General features: G+C 44.6%; 1 long non-coding RNA gene across 3 annotated transcripts; it reads right to left on the bottom strand.

Annotated features, from left to right (window-relative positions):
- Window positions 1-1,173: 1,173 nt before the first annotated feature.
- On the bottom strand, window positions 1,174-9,289 carry LOC129555683 (uncharacterized). Of its 3 annotated transcripts, XR_016038746.1 has the most exons (4): window positions 6,886-9,289; window positions 4,809-4,917; window positions 3,830-4,682; window positions 1,174-2,293 (listed from the first exon to the last, which is right to left on the bottom strand). It is a non-coding gene; the product is annotated as an uncharacterized LOC129555683 (long non-coding RNA). The 3 variants fall into 3 exon arrangements; XR_016038745.1 differs by lacking the exon at window positions 4,809-4,917; XR_008685797.2 differs by lacking the exon at window positions 6,886-9,289 and having other exon boundaries at window positions 4,809-5,296.
- Window positions 9,290-17,673: the final 8,384 nt, after the last annotated feature.

Below are 17,673 nucleotides of genomic sequence, written 5' to 3'. Positions count from 1 at the left end.
TTCCCACCTCCATCAAAGAGGGTGTTCACAGGCCTTTTCATTGTTCCTGTTTTATTACTCCACAGATCTAAACTTTAGATCTTAGAAAGCCCTGGTTGTTCATTTGAGGGTGATGATTGTGATGGTGGTTCAGCATTTCGTGGCCACCACAGTTCTCTCTCAGGCGTGGTGCTAATAATGCACTGTAACATGCATCTTTATTGTCAGCATTCTGATGAGTGGGGGTGACTTCTGAGGGTTCACCTGCCTGCCCTTTCTCTCTGTTGGAAGGAGCAGACACAGTAAAGTAGAGCTGTAAGAACACAGACTTGGTTGTGTTTACTTTGGGGGGCTCCAGGAAATGCTGTAACAAAAGGCCCCACTGGCCAAATAAGAAAGCTTGCCCTCCAGAGATAAGGGGGATCAAAGGGAATCTTCCGAGGCCTCCTGCCCTGGGCCAGCTCCTCCGGCTCCTCCCTCCTTCTCTGCTGGACGCACCCTCTATGGTCCATTGTCCACTTTTGTCTGCCTTTCCTGCCTGAAAAAGAGGAAGTGATACTCTGCCCTCCCTGGGGACCTTTCCCCTTGGCCTTCCTAAAAGGGCTTTGACCCAAAGGAGACACATGTGGAAATAAACTGAAACCTACTCGGAAATGAAACTGGAACCCCACTCTTCCCTCCCAGCAGGAGGAGGGTGCCTAAGGTTATTTCATCCATGCCCCTGCCTCCATACATGGCAGTGTCTTCTGAGCACAGAAACTCTGTTCTGCAGACCCTATCCAACAATGACACCAAAGTTAGCAGGGGTCTTTGCCACTTTTCCAAACCCCCTCACTGCAGTTCCCTTTTCTACATAGCCCCAGGGCTATCATTCTAAAAAGTGGACTTGACCCTACCTGAAATCTTTCAATGGCCTCCTCCCAATCTAATAATACAGCCCAAAATCTTGAGCCCCAAATCATCCTACCAATGTCCCCCAAGACCTTTCATATCCCATCAACCTTTACCTCTCCCACCTCCTTTCCTACTTGTCCCATCCTCTGCTTGCCTTTTAGTTGTTGGTTTTGCCTCAAATGCCTCTCCAACCACTTGTCTCCACTAAGTGAACACAACGGGAAGGTCAGTTGACTCCGGGGAGAGAGCATTGGGAAATCACAAAGAACAAAGTTCAAGACAGCTCATATTAAAGTGGGCTTTAATGTTAGAAATGTAAATTGATGACAATAGGGAGCTATTGAAAGTTATTCAGCAGAGTAAAAATTTGTTTAACGTAGTGGAGGAGGGCTCCCCTAGGAACAGACTGGATTCACCTCTCCTCACTCCCCTCAGCTTTGGGAAGTTAGTCTTCAAAACAGAGGAACATGGAGAAGGAGCGGGAGGGAGAGGAGAAGGAGAGAAAGTATCTGTATTTCTGAACCAAGGAAGACTGGAACAGTGAGCAGGGCAGGAACATTCTCCTACCTCATCACCTTCTTAACCAAAAAGGGAAGTTTAACAGAAATAGCAAAAGGTAAATTTCTTCAGGTAACATGGACCTCCCCTTGGGAGAGGAAAGAGCAAACTCATATACAGCTGGCCCAGAAGTGGGCAAATGATTCCTTTGGAACACAAGGAGTTTGCAGAAATCAACAGAGAGGCTGAGTCTTATCGGGGTTTCTCCCTGCATAAAGCTCTTCCTGTCCCTGCCCCAGGAGCACCAAGGGGAAGGGAAGGTTCATGCAGTCATTCCTCAGCCGAGAGAGAGGGAGCTGGAGGATTCCCTGCCTCACCCATTGATATCACAGTCTCTCTGCCCCGGTTTCCACAGGCTAGGCCCCATGCCAGGCACTGGAGGCACACGTGACAGACACGCCCTCCAGGAAAGAGATTCTTACTCAGACACTAAGGGACTATGTCAGCATGAAGTGCTGTAACTGGGGTCCTGTTTTCTGAAACCAAAGGTGAGACACGTAGCCCAGTTTGTTCAGTACACTCAAGACGACCACAGGACAGAAAGTTCAAATCAAACCTGGGCTAAATTCTCAAGTTCTAACATATGTATATGGAGAGTGAGAAGGCTCAACACATGTAACTGGATACTTCCTTATCGCCGGTGATGAAGAGGGCGATATTTTATTCCTACTGTCATCTTTGTTATTATTATTATTCTTTGGCAGACAAGGTCTTTTCCCCTAGAGTCCTTCCTCCGTCACATTCCTGGGGACAGAAAGGAAAATCCTGTTTATTTCCAATCAAGGGAGTTGATTCTAGGGTCGGCCAGAACCAGAGAAACAGGAACTGATTCCTTAAATCTTCCAACTCCATGCATCAGCAGCTGAAATAAAGACAGGGGCCAGTTAACAAAGTTTTATTCACATTCCTCCCTATCCTTAACTGAATTTCTGTTCAGCCTGGCCTCATTTCTTTCAGGCCCAGCCTCTGAGCAGGTTAAGATGCCTGCTGTAATTAATCACACCCCAGCCCCTAGTTCAGACTCACCACATTCAGATTTCAATTAAAAAAAAGAAAAAAAGGCGGGATGTCTGCATACAAAATGCTCTTTGTTGCTGAAGCAGACTCATTTCAGCCTTAAAGGGGCTGGGGAAGTAAAGGAAAGACGGGAGTTTTCCAGGGCCCTCTCGGCAGTTTGTGCACACTACTGAGGCAACGTGAGGATGATCTATACTCAGAACACCTCTCTGCTTTCCCATTCTGAACAACTCATTTGTTTCATGTATATTAAATATCATTATAATGTCTGGCATGAGTATTTGTTGCACAGATATTAGTTTATTGTTATTATTTACTAATATCCTAATGATAATTACTATTATTTAATTCTCAGCACCTCCGATTTCCCTTCTCTTTAGATCTTAAAAGGTTCTGTTGTTGTCTCTCTGCTGCTGCTAAGTCACTTCAGTCGTGTCCGACTCTGTGTGACCCAATAGACGGCAGCCCACCAGGCTCCCCTGTCCCTGGGATTTTCTAGGCAAGAACACTGGAGTGGGTTGCCATTTCCTTCTCCTGTTCTCTCTCTACTAAAGTGCAAATATCCACCAGGAGCAGAGAAGGGAGCAGGTTTGGGGAAGGGGTGTGGGAAGGAGCTTCTGCTTTTCTTCTGTGATTTCTGCGACCTGCACTTACTACTTTTGTAATTAAAGACAAGATAGGAGGAGACCAGCAGGGAAAAAACTAAGAATTTACAAATGAGACTGCTGTCTGCTAATGTCTTAGCATTATTTTCACAAATCCTGAAGAGAGCAGTGAAAAACAAATCATATTCCCCAATTTGCCTGGAACTTGCCAGAACTACTCCAGGTCCTTAGCTGAGCACAGGAAAGTCATCCCTGATGTGGCAACAGGGGTTCAGATTTGGAAAGGGAAAGGAATCCTGACCAGATGACACTGTTCAACTTTATACTGGCCAGTGGGGAAGAAGGGAGCAGGGTCTAAGGCCCAGTGACCCTTCCAGAATCCCAGCTTGGCTTGGCGAGTTCCTGCCAAGGAAAAACCTCCCCCAACTTCAATTAATATATATAGAACTCACCAGAGAAAGACAAATATCATGTGATATTGCTTATATATGGAATGTTTAAAAAGGATACAAATGAACTTATTTAAAAAACTGAAACAGAGTTACAGATATAGAAAATAAACTTACCGGTCAATGGGAGGCAGGGAAGGGGGAGGGAGAAACTGGAAGATCGGGATTAACACAGTCATACTACTATATATAAAATATATAACTAATAAGGACCTACCGTATAACACAGGCAACTCTACTCAGTATTCTGTAATGGCCTATAAGGGAAAATAATCTAAAAAAGAGTGAACATATGTATTTGCATATGAGATTCACTTTGCTGTATACCTGAAACTGGGCTTCCCTGGCCGCTCAGTGGTAAAGAATCCACCTGCGAATGCAGATCCCTGGAGGAGGAAATGGCAACCCATTCCAGTATTCTTGCCTAGGAAATGCCATGGAGAGAGGAGCCTGGCAGGTTACAGTTCATATGGTTGCAAAAGAGTTGGGACACGTCTAAGAGACTAAACAACAAACAACACCTGAAAGTAACATGACACTGTAAATCAATTATACCTCAATAAAATTATTTTAAAAAATTATGAGACATCAGGCATGTCACTTTAAAAAAACTATATGAAACTCAGAAAATGAGATTCTGATTCAGTAGGTGGTGCCCTAGCATCTCTTATTTTTCTCAGGTACTTCAAGCAGTGAGGACTTGTAATCATCCAAACTCACTGTGGCTTCAGAAGTCATCTGCTCCAGCTACTGATGTGGAAACCAAGGCTGAGAAAGTAAAAGGAAACAGCCCAAGGTCACCCAGCCAATGAGCAGCAGACCCCAGGCCAGCGCTGTGATCTTCTGAAGAAAACAAAACAGACTTCCTCCTAAGTCCCAGTAAGAACAGGATAAAGAGACGGAAGGAGCGCCAGAAAGATGCCATTTCACATCTAATCACTTCTTGTCACGCTGTAACCATTTTCCTCATATGGAGCCCCACGCTGATGGATCAGAAATAACATTTTCAAAGTTATATCTGCAAGGAAATGGCTATTAATGTTCTTCTTCTCCTTTTAGAGTGCTGAGGAATACATATTAATTTTCTCTCTACTTATATTGCCTATTTGCAAATTGTATTCACTACCCAGGGCTCCAATTTGTCCTACCCATGAAGAGATTAGGATGAATAAATGTGTTCCTGGAAAGAAAAGAAAAGAAAGAATTTGTCACTGAGATTTATTTTTATAATTATTTACAAGGATTATTTTAGAATATATGGGGGCAATAATAATAATGTGCATGCAAGGGTTCTGGTGTAATTTACCAATATTAATTCTGCGTCTCTTCTCACGTCTTTGAAAGGAACCCCAGCTCTCTCTGCAGCTCTGGGCCAGGAGCCAAAGAGGTGGCAGCTACATCTGACCTCACTGGTGCTGAGGGTCAGATGAAGGGCTGGTCATGCCTTAGAGTGGCCAACACCCTGGCCTAGGAGTCCTGGGTTCAAGACCTAGCTCTGTACCAAACAGCTGGGAGCCCATGCAGAATCTTTCACTCCTAATATCCTCAGTTTCCTTAAATGTAAACTAACAAATCTAAGAAACTATTTATTCAGTTCAGTTCAGTCGCTCAGTCGTGTCCAACTCTTTGCAACCCCATGAATCACAGCACGCCAGGCCTCCCTGTCCATCACCAAATCCCAGAGTTCACTCAAACTCATGTCCATCAAGTCAGTGATGCCATCCAGCCATCTCACTCTCTGTCGTCCCCTTCTCCTCCTGCCCCCAATCCCTCCCAGCATCAGAGTCTTTTCCAATGAGTCAACTCTTTGCATGGGGAAACAGATGGAGAAACAGTGAAAACAGTGTCAGACTTTATTTTGGGGGGCTCCAAAATCACTGTGGATGCTGATTGCAGCCATGATATTAAAAAAACTATTTATTAGTAAAATAAAAATACAAGTTAAGTAGGATTTCCCTGGTGGCTCAGCGGGTAAAGAATTTGCCAGCAATGAAGGAGACCTGGGTTTAATCCCTGGGCTGGGAAGATCCCCTAGAAAAGGGAGTATTCTGGCCTGAAGAATTCCATGGACTACATAGTCCATAGGGTCACAAAGAGTCGGATATGACTGAGCAACTTGCACACATCACACACATAAATAGGTACAGCTCCCCAAAATAAGGAGAAAGCATGTCAATAAATTTCCTGAGCACCTGCTACATGACAGGCACTCAGGGCAGAATAAGGACAAAACAATCCTCACTCCCAAGAGGTTTACACGGAAGACACAGGTAACAAGCCATAAATAACACAATTTCACGTATGTGAAATACGTAATTTCAGGTAGCACTGACATCTGCTGTAGAGACAATAGTAGACAATGCGACAAAGAGTGGGGGTGGGGTGCTAATTTTGGGGGACACAAACTGCACAGCTTCAGACGGCTGTGGGGTGTTCTGGGCAGGCTTCTCTAAGGGGAGCAATATCGGAGCTGAGATCTGAATAGCAAGATGGGGCCAGCGATGAGAAGACTTGGTAAGAAGGGATTTCCAGGCAGAGGGAACAGCAAATGCAAAAACTCTGAGTGTTCTCCCAGTGTTGTGCCGTCGTGTTCTCACTTTGCTGTGCTTGCATGGTGAACCTGAACTCAAGTGCTTCCAAGTAGAGTGTCACCCTCAACCAGAAAGATGAGTACCCAAGACAGCCGCTCCAGGCTTTGGATGGCTCCTCAGCTTCAGAGCATAGGTGGGCTGAGGCTTCAAGATAGTGCAGCCAGAAGCAGAGATAGTCACAGGCACACAAGTTCTACAGCCCTATGAAGCACCTGCAGTTTTCTTGGAGAAGAAAATACTGAAGGATCACTGACCTTGATAGATGACTACACTGGCACAGACTCTCACAGACACACAAAGCACACAAACACACACAAACAGACATAAGTGCATTCACAAGAGACACATGCCAATGCTAGATTCATGGATTTCATCTCATGGTTGTGATCTAAGCCCTGAATCCCAATCTGAAACACACCTTGGTTGCCCATCTGCTGTAATAGCTATACTGGCTGGCAAAGAATACAGACACTTTAGATTTTTGGTACTTATTTGTTTTCGGGTTTTTTTTCTTTTTGGCCATACTGCACAGCATGTGGGATCTTGGTTCCGCAACCAGGGATCAAATCGGTGCCCCCTGCAGCAGAAGCATGGAGTCCTAACCACTGGACCACCAGGGAATTCCCAAATTATTGGTACTTGAACTTGGAGGGTTTATAGCTTATCCTGAGGTAATGGAAATTCATTCATTCATTTATTCAAAAGTATTTATTGAGTGCTGGCTGTATGCTTGACACTAATGTCAGGACAAGGCAGTACAGAAAATAAAGTTTCTACTCTTGCAGAGCTTACTTTCAGTAGTAGTAGCAGCGGTAGTGTTGGTCACTCAGTTGTGTCCAACTTTTTGCAATCTCATAGCCTGTAGCCCACCAGGCTCCTCTATCCATGGAATTCTCCAGGCAAGAATACTGGAGTGGATTGTCATTCCCTTCTCCAGAGGATCTTCCCGACCCAGGGATTGAACCTGGGTCTGCTACATTATAGGCAGATTCTTTACCATTTGAGCTACAGGGAAGACCTTAGTGGAGGTAGATAGAAAAAATAAAATACAGAATATGTCAGGTGGTGCTAAGTAAGAGAACACTACAGCAGAGAAGGGGGATAAAAAGTACCAGGGGTACGCAATCCAGTGGTTAAGACTTTACGCTTCCACTGCATGGGGATGGGTTCGATCCCTGGTCAGGGAACTAAGATCCCACACATCACATGGTACAACAAAAAAGAAAAGTATTAGGAGTAGATAGGGTGATCAGAAGGCCCCACTAAGAAAGTGGTATTTAGGCCAAGACTTGCAGGAAGTAAGGGAGAACCAGGTGGACATCTAGGAGAAAAATGTTCCAGGCAGCCAGAACAGCAAGTGCCAAGTCCCTGCCAAGCAGACTTTGGCAGGTATGGGAAACAGCAAACATGTCAGAGTGGCTGAAGTGGAGTGAGCAAGGGCAAAAATAACAGTAAATGAAATCACAGGGCAGGGTTTAGGGTGGGGATGGGGGGCAGATCATCTATCACCTGACAGACTGAAGTTGGGACTTGGCCTTGTACTCCAAGATGGGGATAAGGAGGCATGAGCAGAGGACTCACATTTTGTAAGTATTGTTCTGGCTACTGTATTTAGAACGGACCAGGGAAGGGAAGGGCAGAAGCAGGGAAACCAAAACAGCAGGCTATGGCAAGAATCCTGGAGACAGGGAACAGCACCCTAATACATCTTGAAGATGGCATGAACAGAATTTCCTGAGGGATATGACATGGAGGGTATGAGAAACACAGGAGTCAAAGATAAGTCCAAGATTTTGACCTGAGCAACTAGAAGGATGGAGCTGTCACACTGAAATGGATAAGCAAATTAAGGGAAGCAGGGAATCGGGATCACTTGACCTGAGAAGTTTGATACGACTTTGAGACAGACAAGTGGAAATGTCAAGGAGAAAGTTGAACATATGAAAGTGACAGAAACAGATCTGTACCAGAGTTAGAAATTTCAGAGTCCTCAGCTTTTAGATGTCATTTAAAGCCACAAGAGAGGAGAGAGATCCGAAGATTGGGCCCTAGAGTACTAACAGTTAGAAGTCAAGGAAAAGGGGAGGAACCACAGAGAGACTGAGAATGAGCAGCTGGAGAGGTAAGGACAAACCAAAAGCAAGTCAGACTCCAGAAGCCAAAGAAAGAAAGTGATCAAAGGGATGGAGTTCCAGCATAATGACCAATTCAGTCAAGGATCACCAGAGGCTGTTGAAAGCATTGGGTAAACAGGAAATTCACATGGTCTCAAAGTATCATTCCACACATTGCCTATAAATTACAAAGGGAAGAGTGTACCTTTACACTGAAGAGACCTGGCAGTCACCACCTACCCAAGAGTTCAAACTTGGCATCCAGTGATGAGACAACCTGACAATACAGACCTCTGATGTGATACAAGAGGAAGTACACACCACCCACATGCTGTTCTTGCCAAAATGTTTGGCCAGAATCTACTCATGAGGAAACAGACAAATCACAAAGTGGAATATGAGTTAAGACAACGGTTCTAACTTGGAGGGTATTATGCTTAGTGGAATAAGTCAGACAGAGAAACACAAATATTGTACCTTATCACTCACCTATGGAATCTAAAAAGTAAAACAAACTAGTGAATATTTTTTAAAAAAGAAACAGAGTACAGATATAAAAGAACAAACTAGTGGTTATCAGTGGGGAAAGAGAAGTAGGGAGGGGGGAAGATCAAGGTAGGGAATTAAGAGGAACAAACAACTACATATAAAATAAATAAGCTACAAGGATATATGTATAGCACAGAGAATACACCCAAATTTTTAATAATTACAAATGGAACATAATCTTTAAATTTGTGAATTACTATATTGTACACTTGAGACTTATTATAATATTATAAATGAACTATATCTCAATTTTAAAAAGTTAAAAAAAAAAAGACCTTGGGACTAGACTGTCCAAAATGTCATCGTGGGGCCAAAAGGGGGGCTGAGTGATCTAGATTAAAATGTACTAAAGAGACAAGACAACCAAGAGCAATGCATAATCTTTTACTGACTATTGGAACTGGAGGAAAAAACTAAAAAGACATTTCAGATAATTGGAAATGTTTAAATTAGAACCTTTTAATGATATAACTGATTATATTAAATTAACATCATTTTCCTCAGGTGTGCTAATTGTATTGACGTTTCCATAAGAGAATGTTCTCTCCTTAAGAGATGTGAGCTGAAGAAATTAAGATAAACATCAAGATGCCTACAGCTTGCATATGATTTGGGGTTGGAGGGAAATGTGTGTGTGTGTGTATATGAGACAGAGAGAAAATGACACATGTTACATGGTAACATTAAGAGCTAAAGAGTCTAGGTAAAGGCACTGGGCATTCATTATCCTGTTCTTAAATTTTTCATAAGTTTGAAATTTTTTGTAAATAAATATGGAATGAAAGGAGTGATTAACCTGCCCAGTGCTACTAAAGGTCAAATCTTAAAAGATGATGCTGTGAAAGTGCTGCACTCAATATGCCAGCAAATTTGGAAAACTCAGCAGTGGCCACAGGACTGGAAAAGGTCAGTCTTCATTCCAACCCCAAAGAAAGGGAATGCCAAAGAATGCTCAAACTACCGCACAATTGCACTCATCTCACACGCTAGTAAAGTCATGCTCAAAATTCTCCAAGCCAGGCTTCAGCAATATGTGAACCGTGAACTCCCAGATGTTCAAGCAGGTTTTAGAAAAGGCAGAGGCACCAGAGATCAAATTGCCAACATCCGCTGGATCTGGGAGAAAGCAAGAGAGTTCCAGAAAAACATATATTTCTGCTTCATTGACTATGCCAAAGCCTTTGACTGTGTCGATCACAATAAACTGTGGAACATTCTGAAAGAGATGGGAATCCCAGACCACCTGACCTGCCTCTTGAGAAACCTGTATGCAGGTCAGGAAGCAACAGTCAGAACTGTACATGGAACAACAGACTGGTTCCAAATCGGAAAAGGAGTGCGTCAAGGCTGTATATTGTCACCTTGCTTATTTAACTTATATGCAGAGTATATCATGAGGAACGCTGGGCTGGAAGAAGCACAAGCTGGAATCAAGATTGCTGGGAGAAATATCAATAATCTCAGATATGCAGATGACACTACCCTTAACGCAGAAAGTGAAGAGGAACTCAAAAGCCTCTTGATGAAAGTGAAAGAGGAGAGTGAAAAGGTTGGCTTGAAGCTCAACATTCAGAAAACAAAGATCATGGCATCTGGTCCCATCATTTCATGGGAAATAGATGGAAAAACAGTGGAAACAGTGTCAGACTTTATTTTTTTGGGCTCCAAAATCACTGCAGATGCTGATTGCTGCCATGAAATTAAAAGACGCTTACTCCTTGGATGAAAAGTTATGACCAACCTTGATAATATATTAAAAAGCAGAGACATTACTTTGCCAACAAAGGTCCGTCTAGTCAAGGCTATGGTTTTTCCCGTGGTCATGTATGGATGTGAGAGTTGGACTGTGAAGAAAGCTGATCGCGGAAGAATTGATGCTTTTAAACTGTGGTGTTGGAGAAGACTCTTGAGAGTCCCTTGTACGGCAAGGAGATCCAACCAGTCCATTCTAAGGGAGATCGATCCTGGGTGTTCATTGGAGGGACTGATGCTAAAGCTGAAACTGCAATACTTTGGCCACCTCATGCGACGAGTTGACTCACTGGAAAAGACTCTGATGCTGGGAAAGGTTGGGGGCGGGAGGAGAAGGGGATGACCAAGAATGAGATGGCTGGATGGCATCACCGACTCTGTGGACATGAGTTTGAGTGAACTTCGGGAGTTGGTGATGGACAGGGAGGCCTGGCATGCTGTGATTCATGGGGTTGCGGAGAGTTGGACACGACTGAGCGACTGAACCGAACTGAACTGAAATTGAGAACAGAGAATTCACCATTGGGTTTAACAATAGGGAGGTCACTGGTGACCTTGCAGATAGGAAGAGAGCAGAAGTAGGCAAAGGCCAAATCATAAAGAGCTGAACAGACTCTATGAACACAACAGGAGAAAAGTGGTCACATTTGTGCTGGAGGACCACTGGTCACACAGTAATAGGAATGACAGATCAGGAGGGAGAGAGCAGGGACAGGAAAGGTCCTCACAGGCTCTGAAAGTACACTGCCACCCTCCATGATGGGTGGTGGGGGCCTGATAGGAGAGACTGCATAAAGACTGCAGCCCAACTGCCTAGAATTGATGTCTGTTTGGGAGTCAGGGGTGAGGGAGCCAAGACGGTGCCATTCACCAAAATAACGGATTGGGAAGGGGCAGAGGGACCTGATGCATTTAAAAGTCTACTAATTCATAAAGATACACGCACGCCAATGCTCATAGCAGCACTTTTCACAATAGACAAGACATAAAAACAACCTAAACGTCCATCAACAGAGGAACAGATAAAGATGTGGTGTATATACACAATGGAATATTACTCAGCCATAAAAAAGAATGAAATGATGCTATTTGCAGCAAAATAGATGCAACTAGAGGGTATCATACTAAGTGAAGTAAGTGAGAGAAAGACAGATATCTCATGATATCACTTATATGTGGAATCTAAAATATGACACAACTGAACCTATCTATGAAACAGAAACAGACTCACAGACATAGAGAACAGACCAATGATTGCCAAGGTGGTGGGGGTTGGGGGGATGATACAAAAGATTGAGGATAGCAGATGAAAGCTTTTGCATATAGAATGGATAAATAACAAGGTCCTACTGTATAAGACAGAGAATTATATTCAGTATTGTATGATAAATCATACTGAAAAAGAACATATCAAAAAAGAATGTATTATATATGTGTATAAGTGAATCACTTTACTGTACAGCAGTGGACTGTATACACTGTACACAATACTGTGTATCAATCATACTTCAATTTTTAAAATAATAACAAAATAAAGTCTATATACATCGTGCCCTCCTCTGAGGACAGCAGCAGACGGGACACCCTAGAATCAGTAGCAGCGTGTGACAATAATGTAAGTGCAGCACACCTGAGGACCTGATGAATCACTCCCATTGCACTCCATGCACCTGCCATCTGAGCCAAGCTCAGAGTGCTGGCGGCTGTGACTATGGGTGTGACAGTGACCTGGCGATACCTTTGTTCATAAAGTCTCCTCGTCCTGGGGAATCCCTCTCCCCAAACCACTTCCAAGGGCTGCTCACCTTGTTGACAAGTGTTCTCCAATGTTCCAACCCTCAATGACTGCTTTGGAGTCTGAAACATCATTAAAAGACTCTCCTGTATGCCTGGCATTGATGCCTACAACTTGATGTTGTTATGTACATTTATTTCTGCCACTATCTTCCCAACTAGGTGGTCAGTTCCTTGAATGTAGGGAACCCAGTTTATATTTCAAAATACTCTCAGCCTTGCCCAGAAAAGCTGATCTATAAACTGGGAAGAAGAGAAGGACAAAGGCAGGAAGACGATGAAGGCCAACACTTAACATACCCCCTAATGACTCACCATGCTGACTCCCAGACATGGGGACCACTTCTAGCAGTCTGAGTGGAGCCTGTAAGGGGCCACTGCTGCCAGCACCCCCAGTTCCTAAGTCAGAACCTCTGGTAGGAAGCCTCCCAGAAACAGCCCACGGTGCTCTCTCCCAAAGCTGTTTGCAGTAAGTGACTCACCCAATTAAGAGCATCTACATAACAAAGCCTCACCGGGCTGCAGAGGTCATGCAGACTGTGAAGTGCGTCTTTAGTGCGTGCGTAGAAGGTTCACTAATTACCAGTCATTTCCACCCCTCAAGAGCCTGTCAGCCTTTGAGATTCAGGGGATAAAAGAATCCCCAAATTCCCACCCCACACCAATCACTCCCCCCTCTCTAACCCTCCCCTGCATTTCAAACCTGTGACTAATTAACTACCAGGGATGGGCCTCTGCCCACCTGGCTCTGTGCCTGGAGGAAGGAAGGAGAGGAAAGAGGTTGCCTCCGATGGGGAGCAGGTTTTAGTAACAGGAAACTGGAAGGGGCACGGGAGCAAAGAGAGTACTGACAGCGCTACCTCCTCTCCGTTAAACAAACAGAACTTGTATTGTTTTACCTCTGTTTATAAAGGTGACAAGGGCTTCCCTCATAGATCAGTTGGTAAAGAATATGCCTGCAATGCAGGAGATTCCGGTTCGATTCCTGGGTCAGGAAGATCCCCTGGAGAAGGGATAGGCTACCCACTCCAGTATTCTTCGGCTTCCCTGGTGGCTCAGATGGTAAAGAATCTGCCTGCAATGTGGGAAACCTGGGTTCGATCCCCAGGTTGGGAAGGTACCCTGGAGGAGGGTATGGCAACACACTCCTGTATTCTTGCCAGAAGAATCTCCATGGACAGAGGAGCCTGGCGGGCTACAGTCCATGGGATCACAAAGAAACAGACACAGCTGAGCGACTCAGCACAGCACAGCATAACGATGATAAGTGTCTGTGGTAGAAACTACAGTAAGCACGTAAGAAGCAAGCTAAAATCACTCATAATTCCACCCCCTAAGGTGACCAGATGTTGGTCACATAAACACCTTACAGCCTGCTTTCTAGATGACATGCACTTTTAACTTTTTATTTATTTACTTATTTTTGGCTACAGAGCAGGTGGGATCTTTGTTCCCAGACCAGGGATTGAAACCTCACCCCCTGCAGTGGAAGGGTAGAGCCTTAACTGTCCTTAACTGGACATCCAGGGAAGTCCCTAGGTAACATATATTAGCTATGGGTGTGTGTATGCCCCTGCTCTTTCATAAATCAGCTTTTTCCATTTCATGAAATAACCTCAAATGGCTCTCTCCATGGGCACATGAAAAGTAAGCTGTCAGAGATACTGACCTAAGCTACCAGATAGACGTGTTTGGGCATCAGAGCATAAGAGGAAGCCATTGCCAGAATTTCTGAAAGCTGAAGGAGGCCACTGTGAGGCAGGAAAGAGCTCTTCTGACCTTTGGAACTCAAGCGACTTCCTCTCTACAAACCTAGGTTTCCTCATCTAGAAGATGAAAATAACACTGCATGCTTTGTAAGATTATTGTGATGATGTAAGGGAAATCATGGTTATGAAAGAACTGTGCAAGCACTGGATATTTTATCCCTTGTTTTAGTAAGTATTCATTTGTGGAACTTCCCTGGTGGTTCAGTGGTTAAGACTCTGTGCTTCCAGGAAAAAAGCCATCTGGTTCAGCCCTAGAGGAGCTTAAAATCTAATTGGGAAGTTGAACACACACATACAAAAGTTAAACGATATGAATAGCTAATAAAAGATATCATCAATTAGTAGACCATTAAGTGCCAGATGAGTGGCCCAGACAGTACTCCAGGAATCAGAGGTAAGAAGGAACCGGGGGGACAATAATAATAACCACTCTGAGCACTTTCCATGTGCCAGGCACACACATGCATTGTTGCAGTTCATTTACCCAGTGACTCATGAGGTAGTCACATGAGTTCATCCATTTTGCACAGGAGGAAACTGAAACCTCAGAGAGGTTAAGAACCCTGCCCCAAGTCACACGTCTAGGAAGTGTGGCAGTGTGGAATCAAGCAGCGGGACCCGGGGCACCCACCACACTGAAGCACTATGATCTACTCTGATGGGGGTAGGGGAGGGGAAGCTGGATACTACAAAAGGGAGCCTCAGGAGCAAAGATGAGACCAAGGAGGGTGTCCTGGTGTGAGGGAGAAGATCCCACTCTGGCTGGATGGCCAGTCTGCGTGGGCAGTAGATACTCTCACAGTAAGAAGGTGGAAGGGAAGGAGCTAAGGCATATGAAACTTTTTTTTTTTTTTGGCAGAACACAGGTCACCCAGGAGGGCTTGAGGCAACAAAAGGTTCAATTAAAGCAGTTTTGGGGAAGCGGGCCTGAGAGGAGACACTTCAGGAGCTTACTAGATGAAGGTAAGGTAGACTGAAGCAGAAGCACCTAGCGGTAGGGGGACCACCATTCTCCCGAGAAAGCCCTTGTCCCTCAACTTTTTCATTTTCATGACATTTTGAGCTAATATACATCGGTTTCCATAGCCTTCAGCCTCCTTTTGGCATGTTTACTGACTTACTTCACACTTCAGTTCTGTAACAGATAGCTCATTCATTCACTCCAGAAGTGCTTGTGAAGCCCCCATGTCAAAGGGAAAATCAATCTGCACAACTTGGTGGCTAGTTAGAAGGGGAAGGAGGTTGAAGATGCTGCTGATGATCCAGCAAAGCTAATCCTCACCAGACTCCCCAATTTCCCCACCTCTCAAGCCCAATGGGGGACAAGTCTCCCCACATAAGCCAGCTCCTCAGGCCATTGCGTCCACTTCTCACCCCCACACCCCACCATCCTTGCTAAAAAGGCCAGTCCCCCACCAGCAAATCACAAAAAGGCTACCTTTTCTTCTGAAGAAGCAGGGCAGGGAAACTGAAGACATGGCAAGACCTTTGACTCTACAAGCAAAACTTGGAGAATGTGGCAAAAGAGCCCCGTGGTAGAAAGAAGGCTCAGTAGCAAAGTTGGGGACAGCGAAAGAAAAAGCTTTGAAGATATGTTAATGTAGATTCTGCAGAGAACAAAAGCAGGGTGACAACATTTGTGCTTTTAAATAATGCTGTGGAAAAGGTAAGGGAGAAGAAATTGAAGAAGTAAAGCTAGAAATAGAAACAGAAAAAGAAGAAACACTGAGCCCTGAGACATGAAGCATCATGGCCAAAGTCAGGGATTAGGGGAAGTATGGAGGGAAAACCTCCTAACAAGCCATGGTTTTTCCAGTAGTCACGTACGGAAACGAGAATTGGACCATAAAGAAGGCTGACCACCAAAGAATTGAAGCTTTTGAACTGTGGTGTTGGGAAAAGACTCTTGAGAGTCTCCTGAACTGCAAGAAGATCAAACCAGTCAATCCTAAAGGAAATCAATCCTGAATATTTATTAGAAGGACTGATGCTGAAGTTGAAGTTCCGTCACTTTGGCCACCTGATACAAAGAGCCGACTCATTAGAAAAGACTGAAGCTAGCAAAGATTGAAGGTAGGAGAAGAAGGGGACGACAGAGGATGAGGTGGTTGGATGGCATCACCGACTCAATGGACATGAGTTTGAGCAAGCTCCAGGAGATGGTGAAGGACAGGAAAGCCTGGCGTGCTGCAGTCCTTGGGGTCGAAAAAAGTCGGAGATGACTGAGCGACTGAACAACAACAACTTCTGTGAGTCTACCCTGTACTCAAACACAAGACCTCAAAGGTTTCAGGCCACCACTTGCCCAGGGAAACGTATCCCAGAGGTGTTCCCATGCCACTGGGCCATTGATTGCATTCCACAAACATCTTTTGAGCACTGAAGTGCTAGGCACTTAAGCTACTGAACTCTGCTGAGAAGAATCAGTTGATTGTCACCTAAGGTGGTTGATTTGACAGTATCTCTGATGCCTTAGAAACTTTAATCAGACTCACTGAGTGCCACTGAGGCTTGTGGGGAGAGAAAACTGGAAGTAAAGGAGAGAAATTCTGTACATTCTCAAACCAGAGGGGGATAATCATTTTATTCTCACTGGGCTTTGGTAAGAGGTAAATAATGAAACATTGTGAGGCTACATAGGACAGTGTAGAAGACCAAGTAGGCATCTTATAAAATCATCTGAACATTACATTTTCTCACTCAATTCTGGCCTGACTGACTCTCATTACCAAACTTACCAGTTTTTCTGTTGAAATTGTTGCTGGCGAGGTTGTAGACATTCAGTCAGACTGCTTAGTGTTGGGGTCCTCACCAGTATCACCCGAGGAGCCCATGGGCACATCTAAGAAGTAATCACCATCACGGGGATTTAAGTTGGTGCAACCACTATGAAAAAAGAGTGTGGAAATTCCTCAAAAAACTAAAAATAAAACTTCATATGCCCCAGAAATCGCACTCTGGACATATATCTGGACTAAACAATAATTTAAAAAGACAGCCCTTGCAGCAAGGCCATTGGTGCTGCTGCCACCCTGGTGTTTTTGAGTCAGGAGAGTGGAGTCTGGGCTGGGGGGTGGGGGGAGGGGAGGGCCGACGGGCTGTCTGTGAATCCTGGTCCGGTCACTATGGATTGTTTTTTCTTTGGCTGTGAACTCTCAGACCACACCTGCTCTTTCAGCTTCAAGGCAGAAGAAGATGATACAGAGCTCCTGCTGGCTTTGACCATGCTCTGCCCCACTGAGAGAGTAACGTGGAAGAAGTCGTAGTGCGGAACCATGATCACGAGGAGATCAAAGTCCCTGTGGCCAACCTCAAGTCATCCTGCCAACCTATGTTCAGTTTGAATGACTTCCAGCTCCAACCACCCATAACCTTCTGCCTGATGTCAGGTTCTGGCCCCATGGGGATCACTGGGCAGCACCAGATTGTTACTACAAGCAATGATCTTTCTGAGGAGGGGAGTGAGGAGGAGGAAGCTGAGTTATGCCCCATCCTGCCTGCTGAGAAGCAGGGGGGCAGGCTCTAACCCTCTCTGGTGAGCTAGCTGCCGGCCACATGCACCACGTACCATGTTCCTGTACAAGTTTCAAGAATTGTGTGAC

The sequence above is a fragment of the Moschus berezovskii genome, chromosome 12, assembly GCF_049115385.1.
Source record: "Moschus berezovskii isolate FMDL1 chromosome 12, NW_MosBer_1.0, whole genome shotgun sequence".
NCBI lineage: Eukaryota > Metazoa > Chordata > Mammalia > Artiodactyla > Moschidae > Moschus > Moschus berezovskii.
Note: the sequence above shows the minus strand (reverse complement) of the source record. Positions and strands in the feature narration are given on the sequence as shown.